Source organism: Rhinichthys klamathensis, unplaced genomic scaffold (genome assembly GCF_029890125.1).
Source record: "Rhinichthys klamathensis goyatoka isolate OS25496 unplaced genomic scaffold, OSU_Roscu_1.1 h1tg000036l_1, whole genome shotgun sequence".
In the NCBI taxonomy this organism is placed as follows: domain Eukaryota; kingdom Metazoa; phylum Chordata; class Actinopteri; order Cypriniformes; family Leuciscidae; genus Rhinichthys; species Rhinichthys klamathensis.
In genome coordinates, this window is record NW_026606584.1 from 11,200,001 (window position 1) to 11,212,500 (window position 12,500).

The 12,500-nt window shown below is 39.8% G+C and overlaps 35 non-coding genes across 35 annotated transcripts in view; 30 read left to right on the forward strand and 5 right to left on the reverse strand.

The window, feature by feature from the left end:
- Positions 1-1,423: 1,423 nt before the first annotated feature.
- trnaa-ugc (transfer RNA alanine (anticodon UGC)) lies at positions 1,424-1,495 on the reverse strand. Its single transcript has one exon. It is a non-coding gene; the product is annotated as a tRNA-Ala (tRNA).
- Positions 1,496-1,644: 149 nt separating this feature from the next.
- On the reverse strand, positions 1,645-1,716 carry trnaa-cgc (transfer RNA alanine (anticodon CGC)). Its single transcript has one exon. It is a non-coding gene; the product is annotated as a tRNA-Ala (tRNA).
- A 687-nt stretch (positions 1,717-2,403) lies between these two features.
- On the reverse strand, positions 2,404-2,475 carry trnaa-ugc (transfer RNA alanine (anticodon UGC)). Its single transcript has one exon. It is a non-coding gene; the product is annotated as a tRNA-Ala (tRNA).
- A 256-nt stretch (positions 2,476-2,731) lies between these two features.
- On the reverse strand, positions 2,732-2,803 carry trnaa-ugc (transfer RNA alanine (anticodon UGC)). Its single transcript has one exon. It is a non-coding gene; the product is annotated as a tRNA-Ala (tRNA).
- A 423-nt stretch (positions 2,804-3,226) lies between these two features.
- On the reverse strand, positions 3,227-3,298 carry trnaa-cgc (transfer RNA alanine (anticodon CGC)). Its single transcript has one exon. It is a non-coding gene; the product is annotated as a tRNA-Ala (tRNA).
- Positions 3,299-3,992: 694 nt separating this feature from the next.
- Positions 3,993-4,064, forward strand: trnaa-cgc (transfer RNA alanine (anticodon CGC)). Its single transcript has one exon. It is a non-coding gene; the product is annotated as a tRNA-Ala (tRNA).
- A 371-nt stretch (positions 4,065-4,435) lies between these two features.
- Positions 4,436-4,507, forward strand: trnaa-cgc (transfer RNA alanine (anticodon CGC)). The gene has a single exon. It is a non-coding gene; the product is annotated as a tRNA-Ala (tRNA).
- Positions 4,508-4,656: 149 nt separating this feature from the next.
- On the forward strand, positions 4,657-4,728 carry trnaa-ugc (transfer RNA alanine (anticodon UGC)). The gene has a single exon. It is a non-coding gene; the product is annotated as a tRNA-Ala (tRNA).
- A 149-nt stretch (positions 4,729-4,877) lies between these two features.
- On the forward strand, positions 4,878-4,949 carry trnaa-ugc (transfer RNA alanine (anticodon UGC)). The gene has a single exon. It is a non-coding gene; the product is annotated as a tRNA-Ala (tRNA).
- Positions 4,950-5,047: 98 nt separating this feature from the next.
- Positions 5,048-5,119, forward strand: trnaa-ugc (transfer RNA alanine (anticodon UGC)). Its single transcript has one exon. It is a non-coding gene; the product is annotated as a tRNA-Ala (tRNA).
- Positions 5,120-5,269: 150 nt separating this feature from the next.
- On the forward strand, positions 5,270-5,341 carry trnaa-cgc (transfer RNA alanine (anticodon CGC)). Its single transcript has one exon. It is a non-coding gene; the product is annotated as a tRNA-Ala (tRNA).
- Positions 5,342-5,433: 92 nt separating this feature from the next.
- Positions 5,434-5,505, forward strand: trnaa-ugc (transfer RNA alanine (anticodon UGC)). Its single transcript has one exon. It is a non-coding gene; the product is annotated as a tRNA-Ala (tRNA).
- Positions 5,506-5,597: 92 nt separating this feature from the next.
- trnaa-ugc (transfer RNA alanine (anticodon UGC)) lies at positions 5,598-5,669 on the forward strand. Its single transcript has one exon. It is a non-coding gene; the product is annotated as a tRNA-Ala (tRNA).
- A 324-nt stretch (positions 5,670-5,993) lies between these two features.
- On the forward strand, positions 5,994-6,065 carry trnaa-ugc (transfer RNA alanine (anticodon UGC)). The gene has a single exon. It is a non-coding gene; the product is annotated as a tRNA-Ala (tRNA).
- A 1,320-nt stretch (positions 6,066-7,385) lies between these two features.
- trnaa-cgc (transfer RNA alanine (anticodon CGC)) lies at positions 7,386-7,457 on the forward strand. Its single transcript has one exon. It is a non-coding gene; the product is annotated as a tRNA-Ala (tRNA).
- Positions 7,458-7,544: 87 nt separating this feature from the next.
- Positions 7,545-7,616, forward strand: trnaa-ugc (transfer RNA alanine (anticodon UGC)). The gene has a single exon. It is a non-coding gene; the product is annotated as a tRNA-Ala (tRNA).
- A 149-nt stretch (positions 7,617-7,765) lies between these two features.
- trnaa-cgc (transfer RNA alanine (anticodon CGC)) lies at positions 7,766-7,837 on the forward strand. The gene has a single exon. It is a non-coding gene; the product is annotated as a tRNA-Ala (tRNA).
- Positions 7,838-7,986: 149 nt separating this feature from the next.
- trnaa-cgc (transfer RNA alanine (anticodon CGC)) lies at positions 7,987-8,058 on the forward strand. The gene has a single exon. It is a non-coding gene; the product is annotated as a tRNA-Ala (tRNA).
- A 92-nt stretch (positions 8,059-8,150) lies between these two features.
- Positions 8,151-8,222, forward strand: trnaa-ugc (transfer RNA alanine (anticodon UGC)). Its single transcript has one exon. It is a non-coding gene; the product is annotated as a tRNA-Ala (tRNA).
- Positions 8,223-8,314: 92 nt separating this feature from the next.
- On the forward strand, positions 8,315-8,386 carry trnaa-ugc (transfer RNA alanine (anticodon UGC)). The gene has a single exon. It is a non-coding gene; the product is annotated as a tRNA-Ala (tRNA).
- Positions 8,387-8,921: 535 nt separating this feature from the next.
- On the forward strand, positions 8,922-8,993 carry trnaa-cgc (transfer RNA alanine (anticodon CGC)). Its single transcript has one exon. It is a non-coding gene; the product is annotated as a tRNA-Ala (tRNA).
- Positions 8,994-9,142: 149 nt separating this feature from the next.
- On the forward strand, positions 9,143-9,214 carry trnaa-ugc (transfer RNA alanine (anticodon UGC)). Its single transcript has one exon. It is a non-coding gene; the product is annotated as a tRNA-Ala (tRNA).
- Positions 9,215-9,358: 144 nt separating this feature from the next.
- On the forward strand, positions 9,359-9,430 carry trnaa-cgc (transfer RNA alanine (anticodon CGC)). The gene has a single exon. It is a non-coding gene; the product is annotated as a tRNA-Ala (tRNA).
- A 147-nt stretch (positions 9,431-9,577) lies between these two features.
- trnaa-cgc (transfer RNA alanine (anticodon CGC)) lies at positions 9,578-9,649 on the forward strand. The gene has a single exon. It is a non-coding gene; the product is annotated as a tRNA-Ala (tRNA).
- A 149-nt stretch (positions 9,650-9,798) lies between these two features.
- trnaa-cgc (transfer RNA alanine (anticodon CGC)) lies at positions 9,799-9,870 on the forward strand. The gene has a single exon. It is a non-coding gene; the product is annotated as a tRNA-Ala (tRNA).
- A 92-nt stretch (positions 9,871-9,962) lies between these two features.
- trnaa-ugc (transfer RNA alanine (anticodon UGC)) lies at positions 9,963-10,034 on the forward strand. The gene has a single exon. It is a non-coding gene; the product is annotated as a tRNA-Ala (tRNA).
- A 149-nt stretch (positions 10,035-10,183) lies between these two features.
- Positions 10,184-10,255, forward strand: trnaa-ugc (transfer RNA alanine (anticodon UGC)). The gene has a single exon. It is a non-coding gene; the product is annotated as a tRNA-Ala (tRNA).
- A 149-nt stretch (positions 10,256-10,404) lies between these two features.
- trnaa-cgc (transfer RNA alanine (anticodon CGC)) lies at positions 10,405-10,476 on the forward strand. Its single transcript has one exon. It is a non-coding gene; the product is annotated as a tRNA-Ala (tRNA).
- A 362-nt stretch (positions 10,477-10,838) lies between these two features.
- Positions 10,839-10,910, forward strand: trnaa-cgc (transfer RNA alanine (anticodon CGC)). Its single transcript has one exon. It is a non-coding gene; the product is annotated as a tRNA-Ala (tRNA).
- A 313-nt stretch (positions 10,911-11,223) lies between these two features.
- Positions 11,224-11,295, forward strand: trnaa-ugc (transfer RNA alanine (anticodon UGC)). Its single transcript has one exon. It is a non-coding gene; the product is annotated as a tRNA-Ala (tRNA).
- Positions 11,296-11,444: 149 nt separating this feature from the next.
- Positions 11,445-11,516, forward strand: trnaa-cgc (transfer RNA alanine (anticodon CGC)). The gene has a single exon. It is a non-coding gene; the product is annotated as a tRNA-Ala (tRNA).
- Positions 11,517-11,674: 158 nt separating this feature from the next.
- trnaa-cgc (transfer RNA alanine (anticodon CGC)) lies at positions 11,675-11,746 on the forward strand. Its single transcript has one exon. It is a non-coding gene; the product is annotated as a tRNA-Ala (tRNA).
- Positions 11,747-12,059: 313 nt separating this feature from the next.
- trnaa-cgc (transfer RNA alanine (anticodon CGC)) lies at positions 12,060-12,131 on the forward strand. The gene has a single exon. It is a non-coding gene; the product is annotated as a tRNA-Ala (tRNA).
- A 92-nt stretch (positions 12,132-12,223) lies between these two features.
- trnaa-ugc (transfer RNA alanine (anticodon UGC)) lies at positions 12,224-12,295 on the forward strand. Its single transcript has one exon. It is a non-coding gene; the product is annotated as a tRNA-Ala (tRNA).
- A 149-nt stretch (positions 12,296-12,444) lies between these two features.
- trnat-cgu (transfer RNA threonine (anticodon CGU)) overlaps positions 12,445-12,500 on the forward strand; it is a 72-nt gene continuing 16 nt past the window's right edge. The window contains exon 1 of the tRNA in view: positions 12,445-12,500. This exon is cut by the window's right edge and continues 16 nt beyond it. This is a non-coding gene — a tRNA (tRNA-Thr).

The window sequence follows — 12,500 nt, forward strand, 5'->3', positions numbered from 1 at the left end:
GTTTTGAGGTTCAAGAAACAAGCAAAGAAAGTAATGGAAAGTTCCTCATTGCTTAGAGATTGAACCCAGGACCTCATACATGCAAAGCATGTGCTCTACCACTGAGCTACATCTCCTGATTTAGCTGTTGTTTTTCTTCTTTGTTAAATATTATTTTCTTTATGCACGATGTACACTCACCGGCCACTTTATTAGGTACACCTGTCCAACTGCTCGTTAACACTTAATTTCTAAGCAGCCAATCACATGGCGGCAACTCAGTGCATTTAGGCATGTAGACATGGTCAAGACAATCTCCTGCAGTTCAAACCGAGCATCAGTATGGGGAAGAAAGTTGATTTGAGTGACTTTGAACGTGGCATGATTGTTGGTGCCAGAAGGGCTGGTCTGAGTATTTCAGAAACTGCTAATCTACTGGGATTTTCACGCACAACCATCTCTAGGGTTTACAGAGAATGGTCCGAAAAAGAAAAAACATCCAGTGAGCGGCAGTTCTGTGGGCGGAAATGCCTTGTTGATGCCAGAGGTCAGAGGAGAATGGCCAGACTGGTTCGAGCTGATAGAAGGGCAACAGTGACTGAAATAACCACTCGTTACAACCGAGGTATGCAGCAAAGCATTTGTGAAGCCACAACACGCACAACCTTGAGGCGGATGGGCTACAACAGCAGAAGACTCCACCGGGTACCACTCATCTCCACTACAAATAGGAAAAAGAGGCTACAATTTGCAAGAGCTCACCAAAATTGAACAGTTGAAGACTGGAAAAATGTTGCCTGGTCTGATGAGTCTCGATTTCTGTAGAGACATTCAGATGTTAGAGTCAGAATTTGGCGTAAACAGAATGAGAACATGGAACCATCATGCCTTGTTACCACTGTGCAGGCTGGTGGTGGTGGTGTAATGGTGTGGGGGATGTTTTCCTGGCACACTTTAGGCCCCTTAGTGCCAATTGGGCATCGTTTAAATGTCACGGCCTACCTGAGCATTGTTTCTGACCATGTCCATCCCTTTATGGCCACCATGTACCCATCCTCTGATGGCTACTTCCACCATGTCACAAAGCTCTAATCATTTCAAATTGGTTTCTTGAACATGACAATGAGTTCACTGTACTAAAATGGCCTCCACAGTCACCAGATCTCAACCCAATAGAGCATCTTTGGGATGTGGTGGAACGGGAGATTCGCATCATGGATGTGCAGCCGACAAATCTGCGGCAACTGTGTGATGCCATCATGTCAATATGGACCAAACTCCCTGAGGAATGCTTCCAGCACCTTGTTGAATCTATGCCACGAAGAATTGAGGCAGTTCTGAAGGCAAAAGGGGGTCCAACCCGTTACTAGCATGGGGTACCTAATAAAGTGGCCGGTGAGTGTAAATGTGATGTATGCCTTTGATTTGAAAGTCCAACATTGCATGGAAATGCTGGGGATTGAACCCAGGACCTCATACATGCAAAGCATGCGCTCTTCCACTGAGCTACATCTCCTCGTTGTGATGAGTGTTTTCTGATATTTACCTAGATGTGCCTTTAAATCAAAATGTATAGGTGATAAAGGTCAACACTGGAATGAATACATATGTGATTTTGAGGTTCAAGACACAAGCAAAAAAAGTATTGGAAAGTTCCACAATGCTTGGAGATGCTGGGGATTGAACCCAAGACCTCATACATGCGAAGCATGCGCTCTACCACTGAGCTACATCCCCTCATGGTGACGATTGTGTTCTGTTATTTACCTAGACTTGCTTTTAAATAAAAAAATATTGGTGATAAAGGTCAACACTGGAATGCATACATATGTGGTTTTGAGGTTCAAGAAACAAGCAAAGAAAGTAATGGAAAGTTCCTCATTGCTTGGAGATTGAACCCAGGACCTCATACATGCATGCGCTCTACCATTGAGCTACATACCCTCATTGTGATGAGTGTTTTCTGATATTTACCTAGAAGTGCCTTTAAATCAAAATGTATAGGTGATAAAGGTCAACACTGGAATGCATACATATGTGGTTTTGAGGTTCAAGAAACAAGCAAAGAAAGTAATGGAAAGTTCCTCATTGCTTGGAGATGCTGGGTATTGAACCCAGGACAGCTGTTGTTTTTCTTCTTTGTTAAATATTATTTTCTTTATGTACGATGTATATGTGATGTATGCCTTTGATTTAAAAGTCCAACATTGCTTGGAGATGCAACCCAGGACCTAATACACGCAAAGCATGCGCTCTACCGCTGAGCTACATCCCCTCATTGTGATGAGAGTTTTCTGATATTTACCTAGATGTGCCTTTAAATCAAAATGTATAGGTGATAAAGGTCAACACTGGAATGCATACATATGTGGTTTTGAGGTTCAAGAAACAAGCAAAGAAAGTAATGGAAAGTTCTTCTTTGCTTGGAGATGCTGGGGATTGAACCCAGGACCTCATACATGCAAAGCATGCGCTCTACCACTGAGCTACATCCCCTGATATAGCTGTTGTTTTTCTTCTTTTTTAAATATTATTTTCTTTATGCACGATGTATATGTATGCCTTTGATTTAAAAGTCCAACATTGCTTGGAGATGCTGGGGATTGAACCCAGAACCTCATACACGCAAAGCATGCACTGCACCACTGAGCTACATCCCCTGATTTAGCTGTTGTTTTTCTTCTTTTTTACATATTATTTTCTTTATGCACGATGTATATGTATGCCTTTGATTTAAAAGTCCAACATTGCTTGGAGATGCTGGGGATTGAACCCAGGACCTCATACATGCAAAGCATGCGCTCTACCACTGAGCTACATCCCCTCCCTGTGATGAGTGTTTTCTGATATTTACCTAGATTTGCCTTTAAATAAAAAATTATTGGTGATAAAGGTCAACACTGGAATGCATACATATGTGGTTTTGAGGTTCAAGAAACAAGCAAAGAAAGTAATGGAAAGCTCCTCTGTGCTTGGAGATGCTGGGGATTGAACCCAGGACAGCTGTTGTTTTTCTTCTTTGTTAAATATTATTTTCTTTATGCACAATGTATATGTGATGTATGCCTTTGATTTAAATGTCCAACATTGCTTGGAAATTGAAACCAGGACCTCATACATGCAAAGCAAGCGCTCTACCACTGAGCTACATCCCCTGGTTTAGCTGTTATTTTTCTTCTTTTTTACATATTATTTTCTTTATGCACGATGTATATGTATGCCTTTGATTTAAAAGTCCAACATTGCTTGGAGATGCTGGGGATTGAACCTAGGACCTCATACATGCGAAGCATGCGCTCTTCCACTGAGCTACATCCCCTCACTGTGATGAGTGTTTTCTTATATTTACCTAGATGTGCCTTTAAATCAAAATGTATAGTTGATAAAGGTCAACACTGGAATGCATACATATGTGGTTTTGAGGTTCAATAAACAAGCAAAGAAAGTTCCTCATTGCTTGGAGATGCTGGGATTGAACCCAGGACCTCCCGCGTGATGAGGTCCTGGGTTCAATCCCCAGCATCTCCAAGAAATGTTGGACTTTTAAATCAAAGGCATACATCACATATACATTGTGCATAAAGAAAATAATATTTAAAAAAGAAGAAAAACAACTGCTAAATCAGGGGATGTAGCTCAGTTGTAGTGCATGCTTTGCATGTATGAGGTTCTGGGTTCAATCCCCAGCATCTCCAAGCAATGTTGGACTTTTAAATCAAAGGCATACATCACATATACATCGTGCATAAAGAAAATAATATTTAAAAAAGAAGAAAAACAACAGCTAATTCAGGGGATGTAGCTCAGTGGTAGAGCGCATGCTTTGCATGGATGAGGTACTGGGTTCAATCCCCGGCATATCCAAGCAATGAGGAACTTTCCATTACTTTCTTTGCTTGTGTCTTGAACCTCAAAATCACATATGTATGCATTCCAGTGTTGACCTTTATCACCAATACATTTTTATTTAAAAGCAAGTCTAGGTAAATAACAGAACACAATCATCACCACAAGGGGATGTAGCTCAGTGGTAGAGCGCATGCTTCGCATGTATGAGGTCCTGGGTTCAATCCCCAGCATCTCCAAGCATTGTGGAACTTTCCAATACTTTGTTTGCTTGTGTCTTGAACCTCAAAATCACATATGTATGCATTCCAGTGTTGACCTTTATCAACTATACATTTTGATTTAAAGGCACATCTAGGTAAATATCAGAAAACACTCATCACAGTGAGGGGATGTAGCTCAGTGGTAAAGCACATGCTTTGCATGTATGAGGTCCTGGGTTCAATCCCCGGCATATCCAAGCAATGAGGAACTTTCCATTACTTTCTTTGCTTGTGTCTTGAACCTCAAAATCACATATGTATGCATTCCAGTGTTGACCTTTATCACCAATAATTTTTTTATTTAAAAAGAAGTCTAGGTAAATAACAGAACACAATCATCACCACAAGGGGATGTAGCTCAGTGGTAGAGCGCATGCTTCGCATGTATGAGGTCCTGGGTTCAATCCCCAGCATCTCCAAGCATTGTGGAACTTTCCAATACTTTGTTTGCTTGTGTCTTGAACCTCAAAATCACATATGTATGCATTCCAGTGTTGACCTTTATCAACTATACATTTTGATTTTAAGGCACATCTAGGTAAATATCAGAAAACACTCATCACCATGAGGGGATGTAGCTCAGTGGTAGAGCGCATGCTTTGCATGTATGAGGTCCTGGGTTCAATCCCCAGCATCTCCAAGCATTGTGGAACTTTCCAATACTTTGTTTGCTTGTGTCTTGAACCTCAAAATCACATATGTATGCATTCCAGTGTTGACCTTTATCAGCTATACATTTTGATTTAAAGGCACATCTAGGTAAATATCAGAAAACACTCATCACAAAGAGGGGATGTAGCTCAGTGGTAGAGTGCATGCTTTGCATGTATGAGGTCCTGGGTTCAATCCCCAGTATCTCCAAGCAATGTTGGAGTTTTAAATCAAAGGCATACATCACATTTACATCGTGCATAATGGAAATAATATTTAAAAAAAGAAGAAAAACAACAGCTAAATCAGGGGATGTAGTTCAGTGGTAGAGCGCATGCTTTGCATGTATGAGGTCCTGGGTTCAAACCCCAGCATCTCCAAGCAATGAGGAACTTTCCATTACTTTCTTTGCTTGTGTCTTGAACCTCAAAATCACATATGTATGCATTCCAGTGTTGACCTTCATCACCAATATTTTTTTATCTAAAAGCAAGTCTTGGATAAATAACAGAACACAATAATCACCACGAGGGGATGTAGCTCAGTGGTAGAGCGCATGCTTCGCATGTATGAGGTCCTGGGTTCAATCCCCAGCATCTCCAAGCAATGTTGGTCTTTTAAATCAAAGGCATACATATACATCGTGCATAAAGAAAATAATATGTAAAAAATAAGAAAAACAACAGCTAAATCGGGGGATGTAGCTCAGTGGTAGAGTGCATGCTTTGCATGTATGAGGTCCTGGGTTCAATCCCCAGCATCTCCAAGCAATGTTGGTCTTTTAAATCAAAGGCATACATATACATCGTGCATAAAGAAAATAATATTTAAAAAAGTAGAAAAATAACAGCTAAATCAGGGGATGTAGCTCAGTGGTAGAGCACATGCTTTGCATGTATGAGCTCCTGGGTTCAATCCCCAGCATCTCCAAGCAATGTTTGACTTTTAAATCAAAGGCATACATCACATATACATCGTGCATAAAGAAAATAATATTTAAAAAAGAAGAAAAACAACAGCTAAATCAGGGGATGTAGCGCAGTGGTAGAGCGCATGCTCTATGCATGCATGTATGAGGTCCTGGGTTCAATCCCCGGCATCTCCAGCCAATGTGGAACTTTCCAATACTGTCTTTGCTTGTGTCTTGAACCTCAAAATCACATATGTATGCATTCCAGTGTTGACCTTCATCACCAATAATTTTTTATTTAAAAGCAAGTCTAGGTAAATATCAGAAAACAATCATCACCACGAGGGGATGTAGCTCAGTGGTAGAGCGCATGCTTTGCATGTATGAGGTCCTGGCTTCAATCCCCAGCATCTCCAAGCAATGTTGGACTTTTAAATCAAAGGCATACATCACATTTACATCGTGCATAATGGAAATAATATTTAAAAAAGAAGAAAAACAACAGCTAAATCAGGGGATGTAGCTCAGTGGTGTAGCTCAAAAATGACCCGGAGGGCGGCATTAAGATACATTTTATTTGAGTAAAATCAATGAAATATATTTTTGTTCAATAATATTTTTTCTTTTCTTTTTTGGTGTTTTGAGATAATTTTATGATTTATAATTAATATTTATGCAATAATTAAGACCCATTTTTTCCCATTGAATATAATAGAAAATTTATATATATATATAATAATTTTTTATTTTTTATTAAAGCTGTATTTCATTTTAGAGTCAAGTCTAGGCCTCATGAAAGCAATTTTTGAAATGAGATCGGAGCCATCTGGTGGACACACTGAGCATTTTTATCACGCAATAGCACATTTTTACCACTAGTGGATTTACAGCTCTCTGTAGAAACCTATGGTAGAAACACTCTAGTGATTTTTTACATATTGTTTAATTTTTTTCAGGTTGTTGATTTGAATATATAATAACAGATTCTCAAAGACTATTTATGTCATTTTTTAAAATTTACATTTTTTTTTATTTTTTTTGGGTTGGTTTAAATGGTAATTTGAAGTGGCAGTTTTACTTTATAATACATTCAAACCTGAACATTGCATTATAAAGAGAACAAATGGAAAGCATTTTGTCACCCATTGTTTTAAGAGATTCACCCCTTCACTGTTGTGTGCTTTTTTTCTGCATCCTGGCTGTTTGGTAGATTGTATGCACAAAAAAACTCTGTATTTTCATATTTTTGCCAATTTCCCATTCATTTCCTATGCGGGTCATTTTAGACCCGAAGACCCTGAGTGTGACTATTTTTTTTACGACCACTTAGACTTTTCAAATCCTGTCCCCAATTTTTTTGGGTGTTCATATACCAAGTACAAAAAAAGTCACCAAGTTTTGGACCATTCCGATGAAGCTACGATTTTTAAAAAAAATTTATTTAAACGCTTCGGGTCATTTTTGACCCGAAGAACCCCAGAGGGTTAAAAAAGCAGAAAAACAGCAGCTAAATCAGGGGATGTAGCTCAGTGGTAGAGCGCATGCTTTAAACATATGAGGTCCTGGGTTCAATCCCCATCATCTCCAAGCAATGAGGAACTTTCCATTACTTTCTTTGCATGTTTCTTGAACCTCAAAACCACATATGTATGCATTCCAGAGTTGACCTTTATCACCAATAATTTTTTATTTAAAAGCAAGTCTAGGTAAATAACAGAACACAACCATCACCATGAGGGGATGTAGCTCAGTGGTAGAGCGCATGCTTCGCATGTATGAGGTCCTGGGTTCAATCCCCAGCATCTCCAAGCTGGTCTTTTAAATCAAAGGCATACATATACATCGTGCATAAAGAAAATAATATGTAAAAAATAAGAAAAACAACAGCTAAATCGGGGGATGTAGCTCAGTGGTAGAGCGCATGCTTTGCATGTATGAGGTCCTGGCTTCAATCCCCAGCATCTCCAGCCAATGTGGAACTTTCCAATACTTTCTTTGCTTGTGTCTTGAACCTCAAAATCACATATGTATGCATTCCAGTGTTGACCTTTATCACCTATACATTTTGATTTTAAGGCACATCTAGGTAAATATCAGAAAACACTCGTCACAGTGAGGGGATGTAGCTCAGTGGAAGAGCGCATGCTTCGCATGTATGAGGTCCTGGGTTCAATCCCCAGCATCTCCAAGCATTGTGGAACTTTCCAATACTTTGTTTGCTTGTGTCTTGAACCTCAAAATCACATATGTATGCATTCCAGTGTTGACCTTTATCAACTATACATTTTGATTTAAAGGCACATCTAGGTAAATATCAGAAAACACTCATCACAGTGAGGGGATGTAGCTCAGTGGAAGAGCGCATGCTTCGCATGTATGAGGTCCTGGGTTCAATCCCCAGCATCTCCAAGCAACGTTGGTCTTTTAAATCAAAGGCATACATATACATCGTGCATAAAGAAAATACTATGTAAAAAAGAAGAAAAACAACAGCTAAAGCGGGGGATGTAGCTCAGTGGTAGAGCGCATGCTTTGCATGTATGAGGTCCTGGGTTCAATCCCCAGCATCTCCAAGCAATGTTGGTCTTTTAAATCAAAGGCATACATATACATCATGCATAAAGAAAATAATATGTAAAAAAGAAGAAAAACAACAGCTAAATTAGGGGATGTAGCTCAGTGGTAGAGCGCATGCTTTGCATGTATGAGGTCATGGGTTCAATCCCCAGCATCTCCAAGCAATGTGGAACTTTCCAATTCATTTTTTTGCTTATGTCTTGAACCTCAAAATCACATTTGTATGCATTCCAGTGTTGACCTTTATCACCTATACATTTTGATTTTAAGGCACATCTAGGTAAATATCAGAAAACACTCATCACAAAGAGGGTGTGTAGCTCAGTGCTAGAGCGCATGCTTTGCATGTATGAGGTCATGGGTTCAATCCCCAGCATCTCTAAGCAATGTTGGACTTTTAAATCAAATGCATACATATACATCGTGCATAAAGAAAATAATATGTAAAAAAGAAGAAAAACAACAGCTAAATCAGGGTATGTAGCTCAGTGGTAGAGTGCATGCTTTGCATGTATGAGGTCCTGGGTTCAATCCCCACCATCTCCAAGCAATGAGGAACTTTCCATTACTTTCTTTGCTTGTGTCTTGAACCTCAAAATCACATATGTATGCATTCCAGTGTTGACCGTTATAACCAATAATTCTTTATTTAAAAGCAAGTCTAGGTAAATAACAGAACAAAACCATCACCACGAGGGGATGTAGCTCAGTGGTAAAGCGCATGCTTCGCATGTATGAGGTCCTGGGTTCAATCCCCAGCATCTCCAGCCAAAGAAGAACTTTCCATTACTTTATTTGCTTGTGTCTTGAACCTCAAAATCACATATGTATGCATTCCAGTGTTGACCTTTATCACCTATACATTTTGATTTTAAGGCACATCTAGGTAAATATCAGAAAACACTCATCACAATGAGGGGATGTAGCTCAGTGGTAGAGCGCATGCTTTGCATGTATGAGGTCCTGGGTTCAATCCCCAGCATCTCCAAGCAATGAGGAACTTTCCATTACTTTCTTTGTTTGTGTCTTGAACCTCAAAATATGTATGCATTCCAGTGTTGACCTTTATCACCAATAATTTTTTATTTAAAAGCAAGTCTAGGCAAATAACAGAACACAATCATCACCACGAGGGGATGTAGCTCAGTGGTAGAGCGCATGCTTCGCATGTATGAGGTCCTGGGTTCAATCCCCAGCATCTCCAAGCAAATTGGAACTTTCCAATATTTTCTTTGCTTGTGTCCTGAACCTCAAAATCACATATGTATGCATTCATGTTGACCTTTATCAACTATACATTTTGATTTAAAGGCACATCTAGGTAAATATCAGAAAACACTCTTCACAATGAGGGGATGTAGCTCAGTGGTAGAGCGCATGCTTCGCATGTATGAGGTCCTGGGTTCAATCCCCAGAATCTCCAAGCAATGAGGAACTTTCCATTACTTTCTTTGATTGTGTCTTGAACCTCAAAATCACATATGTATGCATTCCAGTGTTGACCTTTATCACCAATAATTTTTTATTTAAAAGCAAGTCTAGGTAAATAACAGAACACCATCATCACCACGAGGGGATGTAGCTCAGTGGTAGAGCGCATGCTTCGCATGTATGAGGTCCTGGGTTCAATCCCCAGCATCTCCAAGCAATGTTGGTCTTTTAAATCAAAGGCATACATATACATCGTGCATAAAGAAAATAATATGTAACAAAGAAGAAAAACAACAGCTAAATCGGGGGATGTAGCTCAGTGGTAGAGCGCATGCTTTGCATGTATGAGGTCCTGGGTTCAATCCCCACCATCTCCAGCCAATGTGGAACTTTCCAATACTTTCTTTGCTTGTGTCTTGGACCTCAAAATCACATATGCATGCATTCCAGTGTTGACCTTTATCACCTATACATTTTGATTTTAAGGCACGTCTAGGTAAATATCAGAAAACACTCATCACAATGAGGGGATGTAGCTCAGTGGTAGAGCGCATGCTTTGCATGTATGAGGTCCTGGGTTCAATCCCCAGCATCTCCAAGCAATGAGGAACTTTCCGTTACTTTCTTTGCTTGTGTCTTGAACCTCAAAATCACATATGTATGCATTCCAGTGTTGACCGTTATAACCAATAATTCTTTATTTAAAAGCAAGTCTAGGTAAATAACAGAACAAAACCATCACCACGAGGGGATGTAGCTCAGTGGTAGAGCGCATGCTTCGCATGTATGAGGTCCTGGGTTCAATCCCCAGCATCTCCAGCCAAAGAAGAACTTTCCATTACTTTGTTTGCGTGTGTCTTGAACCTCAAAATCACATATGTATGCATTCCAGTGTTGACCTTTATCACCTATACATTTTGATTTTAAGGCACATCTAGGTAAATATCAGAAAACACTCATCACAATGAGGGGATGTAGCTCAGTGGTAGAGCGCATGCTTTGCATGTATGAGGTCCTGGGTTCAATCTCCAAGCAATGAGGAACTTTCCATTACTTTCTTTGTTTGTGTCTTGAACCTCAAAATCACATATATATGCATTCCAGTGTTGACCGTTATAACCAATATTTCTTTATTTAAAAGCAAGTCTAGGTAAATAACAGAACAAAACCATCACCACGAGGGTGATGTAGCTCAGTGGTAGAGCGCATGCTTCGCATGTATGAGGTCCTGGGTTCAATCCCCAGCATCTCCAAGCAATGTTGGTCTTTTAAATCAAAGGCATACATATACATCGTGCATAAAGAAAATAATATGTAAAAAATAAGAAAAACAACAGCTAAATCGGGGCATGTAGCTCAGTGGTAGAGCGCATGCTTTGCATGTATGAGGTCCTGGCTTCAATCCCCAGCATCTCCAGCCAATGTGGAACTTTCCAATACTTTCTTTGCTTGTGTCTTGGACCTCAAAATCACATATGCATGCATTCCAGTGTTGACCTTTATCACCTATACATTTTGATTTTAAGGCACGTCTAGGTAAATATCAGAAAACACTCATCACAATGAGGGGATGTAGCTCAGTGGTAGAGCGCATGCTTTGCATGTATGAGGTCCTGGGTTCAATCCCCAGCATCTCCAAGCAATGAGGAACTTTCCGTTACTTTCTTTGCTTGTGTCTTGAACCTCAAAATCACATATGTATGCATTCCAGTGTTGACCGTTATAACCAATAATTCTTTATTTAAAAGCAAGTCTAGGTAAATAACAGAACAAAACCATCACCACGAGGGGATGTAGCTCAGTGGTAGAGCGCATGCTTCGCATGTATGAGGTCCTGGGTTCAATCCCCAGCATCTCCAGCCAAAGAAGAACTTTCCATTACTTTGTTTGCGTCTTTGTTTGTGTCTTGAACCTCAAAATCCCATATATATGCATTCCAGTGTTGACCGTTATAACCAATATTTCTTTATTTAAAAGCGAGTCTAGTTAAATAACAGAACAAAACCATCACCACGAGGGTGATGTAGCTCAGTGGTAGAGCGCATGCTTCGCATGTATGAGGTCCTGGGTTCAATCCCCAGCATCTCCAAGCAATGTTGGACTGTTAAATCAAAGGCATACATATACATCGTGCATAAAGAAAATAATATGTAAAAAATAAGAAAAACAACAGCTAAATCGGGGGATGTAGCTCAGTGGTAGAGCGCATGCTTTGCATGTATGAGGTCTTGGCTTCAATCCCCACCATCTCCAAGCAATGAGGAACTTTCCATTACTTTCTTTGCTTGTGTCTTGAACCTCAAAATCACATATGTATGCATTCCAGTGTTGACCTTTATCACCAATAATTTTTTATTTAAAAGCAAGTCTAGGTAAATAACAGAACACCATCATCACCACGAGGGGATGTAGCTCAGTGGTAGAGCGCATGCTTCGCATGTATGAGGTCCTGGGTTCAATCCCCAGCATCTCCAAGCAATGTTGGTCTTTTAAATCAAAGGCATACATATACATCGTGCATAAAGAAAATAATATGTAACAAAGAAGAAAAACAACAGCTAAATCGGGGGATGTAGCTCAGTGGTAGAGCGCATGCTTTGCATGTATGAGGTCCTGGGTTCAATCCCCACCATCTCCAAGCAATGAGGAACTTTCCATTACTTTCTTTGCTTGTGTCTTGAACCTCAAAATCACATATGTATGCATTCCAGTGTTGACCTTTATCACCAATAATTTTTTATTTAAAAGCAAGTCTAGGTAAATAACAGAACACCATCATCACCACGAGGGGATGTAGCTCAGTGGTAGAGCGCATGCTTCGTATGTATGAGGTCCTGGGTTCA